This window comes from Henckelia pumila, chromosome 2, assembly GCF_033568475.1.
Source record: "Henckelia pumila isolate YLH828 chromosome 2, ASM3356847v2, whole genome shotgun sequence".
Lineage (NCBI taxonomy): Eukaryota > Viridiplantae > Streptophyta > Magnoliopsida > Lamiales > Gesneriaceae > Henckelia > Henckelia pumila.
Window position 1 is genome coordinate 33,664,019 of NC_133121.1, and position 5,785 is coordinate 33,669,803.

The following is a 5,785-nucleotide window of genomic DNA, read 5'->3' on the forward strand; positions in this document are numbered from 1 at the left end:
TAATGGAGAAGAATTGATTAGATACAATTAAAACCATGCATAGAAAAATGCATGACTTGCATGAAAAATTGCATCCAATCTTCCAACCCTTCAAATTCCATCACACACATACATATATATATATTATATATATATATATATATATATATACACGCCTATATATATATATATATAAATATATATATTTAAATGATATTTTGAACTTATTTTAATTAAATATTAAACCTAAACCCATTTAAGTTTAATCAATTAATTAAATTCAACTTGAACTCATTCAAGTACACTAGTAACAATAATTATATAACACTATTTTATTTGAGCTCTACAAGACTCAATAGTGTTTAATTATTTGTACATTAAAATGTCAACTAGTGTTAAATTAATTCAACACTTGAATTAATTAACTAAGTTCAAAATAATAGTTTAGAAAATCACCATTTTCATAAACTAATTATTTTAAGTCAACTTTTAATCTTGAAACACATTCACAAATTAAAAGTTACTTATTCCATTCGTTCTCCAATTTAGAAGTCAAACTTCTAATTTATTTTACTTATAAACTCCTTTATAAGTTGTTCAACACATTGAACTTATTTTAATCTCAACGGGATCTAGAAAGCTAGTACTTGTGTGACCCTCAATGGTTCACTGATACAACTAGCAGTGGGTTCACATCTCCATGTGATTCGGGATCAACAAGTCCCTTATATGAGCATACCCTATATATAGCTCCATTCTTATTGATCAATACATTGATAATAAGAACGTCAGAAAACTCAAGTCTGATAGTACCCAACCAGTCATGTAAACGTCTAGCAGCATCGCTTACATGACTCCCTAGGTATCAAATGATAGTGCCTGCAAGAACCAATCAATTATGGTTAGCGTACAGTACGGTCCCTTCAACTCATATATCCCGACCGATTCGACAACCATTGGTTTATCGAGAGTTGTCATTGAATCAATAACTATGTGTCATGCCGTAGTTGCATCGAAAATGTAATTCAAGAAACTCCTTTCTTAATTACACTTACTCTGATCAGAGATTTCAAGCTACGTATGCATGATATAACATAGGATATCCATACCCGTAGGTAAGCGGTGAATCCCCGACTACAATGCATTGACTCCTATATGTTTTGTCACAACACCCAACATTGCCACCTGATGACCCCAGATGAGTCGGTAAACAAGTCAAAGTGAAGCACTAGCATATAGAGTCTCCATGTTGTCCCGGGTTATAAGGACTAATGGTGTACAACCATAAACAAGGACTTCTCCACTCGATAAGTGAGAACCACTTGGAAAATCATTTAGGGAGGGTTGTTCAGTGCACTCTACAAGGAGCACCTATTTGCATGCTTGGACATCTCCATGTCCCCTACCAATGAAACATGGTACTCACATCGCAAATACTAGTCTCAAGCTCGAGCGGCCTTTATCCTTCTTTATGGCGGCTGAATCGACTAGGAACAGTTTAGAATATACAGTATTCCAAACATGAGTTTCATGATAGTCATCACATGACCATCTCATATTCTTTCTACTATTTGTATATTCAAGGGCTTTATCTATGCAGCTTGCATGGGTATAAAGATAAAGATGTGCCAAATTAAATAATGTCAAATATTATTAAAATAAAGATTGTCATACAAGAGTTCTCTCAAGGACCATCGGTCAACACATTGGCTCGACGGGCACCTACTCTAACACTGATTGCATGATTTGACCGAAAGTTAGGTGGGTAGACAAGATTGGCTAATCACACACACACAAGAACTCTTGAGAAAATTAGCTACATGGATTAATTGCTGAACATCTGAGGCCAGTTGGGTTAATAAGTTTTACTGCTTTCTTGTGTGTTTTTAATTCCTTGTGTGTCTTAGTGTTTTGTTTGTTTTGCTCAGGACTAGCAAAAGTTCAAGTTTGGGGGGATTTGATAAGTGCAATTTTTGCACATATATTTTATATGAATTAGCTTGGCTTTTGTTGTGTTTTGAGCGATATTATGCATGTCTCTTGTTGTTTGTGTTGTTTGCAGGAATTTGAGTGTTATTCATTTTAGTTGGTCAAAAGAAGTGAAAAAGAGGTGAAAAAGAGTTGAAGAAAAAAGAAATAAAAGTGCCCAGACTAGCGCCCCAGCGCTACAAGCCAAGCGCTCCAGCGCTACACGGAGTCTTCCGAAAGGTGAAAAGTCGAGGAAATAGCTGTTGGAAAACGGTGTTCAGATCAATTAAGAATTGATACCCTGTGCAGCGGAAGTTTAAAAATTTTATTTTATTGTATGGAACGATTCCATATCATGAGTATCAAAACTTCTACGATTAAATTGTGCAAGTAAAAATAAAATCACAATTTAATTTTTACCTCGTCAAGCAAAGGCTTGATTGTGGACTCCAACAGAATTTAATCTGCTCTTCTTGTAAATCCCGGGAACCGATGACTGTCACGATCTATCTCCGAAATCAGGTCCACGAACGAAAAATAGAAACCCTCTGATTGATTGCACTAGAAATCAATCAGAAGTTTTACGTAGAGAATAAACAGATATGATCTGTTAATTCGGATTGTAATTTTTCATAAAAATCACAGTCCGAATTTTTCTCAAAAAGGATAGAGGATTTCGAAAATCCCCTTGAAAATTCTAGAGTGTATTTTTGAAAATTGCAATATACAATGGTTAGAATTTTCGAACCCAACACCTCTATTTATAGATAATTTCTAGACTAGATCAAGTTATAATTGTATTAGGACTCTAACTCCTTAGGGTCCACAATTCATAACTTAAGCCCAACAAGCCAAGCCCGTTGTTTTAGAAATTAATATAAAATTCATCGTGACTCCGATTGATAAACTGATTTTACCAATGTGCACAGAAACCATTTCTGCATCTTTTAAAGTCAAGATAATTTTTCTGAATCCGAATTCAGTGATTTCCAAAAATTCCCATCCCTGTGTCATTTTAGGAAATTCCACTCCCTTTAGTTAAGAAGTCCAACTTCTCTTTCATTAAATTTAACTCTTTAAATTTAACTATTTCTACGGGGTTTTAGTAATCCATTACTTGTGTAACCCTCAATGGTTCAGGAATACATCTAGCCGTGGGCTCACAACTCCTTGTGACTCGGAACAACAATTTCCGACTAACCCATCGAATCATGGTAAGAGCGTCTATCAACATTGCCCCATGATTCCCTAGGTATTACTGATAGTGCCTGCAAGAACCAGTAGATTTTGGTTAGCGTACAGTACGGTCCCTTCATCCATATATCCCGATCGAATCAACAACCATTGGTGCATCGAGAGTCGTTCGAGATTCGATAAGTATGCATTACATCTCGAAGATCAAATAGTGACATCGCATGTGCTACTAGGAAACCGAGTAACCTAAAACACATCATGTACTCTGGCCAGAGATTCGTCACACTAATATCTCCTCAGATCGCATAGGATATCCACACTCGCAAGTATGTGGTGAATCCTTGACAACAAAGCATCGACTCCTATACGAGTCGTAACTGTACCCAATCCCAACACCTGATGACCCCAATAGAGTCGGTAAACGAGTCAAAGTACAGTACTAGCATATAGAATCTCAATGATGTTTCAAGTAGTAAGGACTAATGGTGTACAACCAAAACCGCGGTATTTATCCACTCGATAAGTGATAACCACTTGGAAAGTCCGAATAGGATAGTTCGATCATTTATCATATGAATATCCATTTGCATGCTTTGAACATCTCCATGTCCATTACCAATGAAACGTGGTACTTGGCATCACAAATGCTAGTCTCAATCTCGAGCGATCCTTATCCTTATTAGCGGACGGCTCAATTGACTAGGAACTTTTTAGAATATACAGTGACTATAAGATGTGTTTCATAATAGTGATCTCTCTTTATTCACTATCTCATCTTACTTACACTATAGTATATTCAAGGTCTTTATCAAAACATCAATAGTATATCACAATATAACAATATGAAGAAAGACAAAGATAATGCAATTAATGAATGTAAATTATATTAAACAAAGATTGTTTATACATAGAGTCACAAAAGCCCTTAGCCACAAGTTGGCTAACCGGGCACCCACTCTTTCAATCTCCCACTTGCCCTAAAGCCAACTAGTCACACTACGCAATCCCATTGCTTCGCGATGTTTGTCAAACAATGGTCCTGGCAAGGGCTTAGTAAGTGGATCAGCAATATTGTCTGTAAAGGCCACTCTCTCGACAGTGATGTCTCCTCTTTCCACAATCTCCCGGATGATGTGGTATTTCCTCAGTACGTGTTTGGATCTTTGATGAGACCTTGGTTCCTTTGCCTGACCAACGGAACCAGTGTTGTCGCAGTATACCAGAACTGGACCAACAGCTTCAGGAATTACGCCCAACTCTTGGACGAATTTCCTCATCCAAACGGCCTCTTTAGCAGCAGCTGATGCTGCAATGTATTCTGTCTCAGTGGTGGAATCCGCTGTGGTGTCTTGCTTGGAACTCTTCTATGAGACAACACCTCCATTGAGCATGAATACAAATCCAGAGGTTGACTTTGAGTCATCCACGTCGCTTTGAAAGCTAGAGTCGGTATAGCCTTCCTATTTCAATTCTCTTCCTCCATAAACCATGAATATATTCTTAGTCCTTCTCAAGTACTTAAGAATATCCTTCACGGCTTTCCAATGCATTTGACCGGAGTTGGCCTGATATCTGCTCGTGACACTCAGAGCAAAGGCTACATTCGATCTGGTAGATATCATCCCATACATAATACTACCTATGGCTGACGCATATGGTATGTGTGTCATTTTCTCTATCTCTTCGTCAGTCTTGGGACACATAGACTTGGATAGAGAAACTCCATGACACATAGGTAGATGTCCTCTCTTGGACTCATCCATAGAAAACCTTTTCAATATGGTGTCGATGTAGGTTGCTTGAGTGAGTCCTATCATTCTCTTAGATCTATCTCTATAGATCTGTATCCCTAGAATATAAGATGTCTCACCCAAATCCTTCATCGAGAATCTACCTGATAACCATATCTTTGTTGACTGCAACATCCCTACGTCATTCCCAATGAGTAGGATGTCATCAACATAAAGCACTAAGAACGTCACCGCATCCTTAACTACTTTCTTGTACACGCACGGTTCCTTCGGGTTTTTGATGAAACCAAAGTCCTTTATTGTTTCATCAAATTTCTGGTTCCAACTTCTTGATTCTTGTTTGAGACCATAAATTGATCTCTGAAGCTTGCATACCTTATGCTCGCTTCCCATGGATGTGAATCCCTCGGGCTGCATCATATAGATTTCTTCCTTAATATTTCCATTAAGAAATGCAGTCTTCACATCCATTTGTCATATCTCATAGTCATACCATGCTGCTATGGCAATAAGGATTCTTATGGACTTGAACATTGCGACTGTGAAAAGGTTTCATCATAGTCAACTCCTTGTCTTTGAGTATAACCTTTTGCTACCAATCGTGCCTTGTAGGTAAGTACCTTACCATCAGGCCCAAGTTTTCTCTTGTAGATCCATTTACACCCTATTGGAAAAATTCCATCGGGAGGATCTACTAAAGACCAAACTTGGTTTGTATGCATCGAGTCTATTTCCGACTGCATAGCTTCAAGCCATAAATTAGAATCCGCATCAGAAATTTCTTCCTTGAAGTTTCTTGGATCACATCCAATGTCGGGTTCAGTTTGATCCCCTTCAAGAAGAAGACCATATCGAATAGGAGGTCTAGAAGTCCTCTCGGATCTCCTAGATAT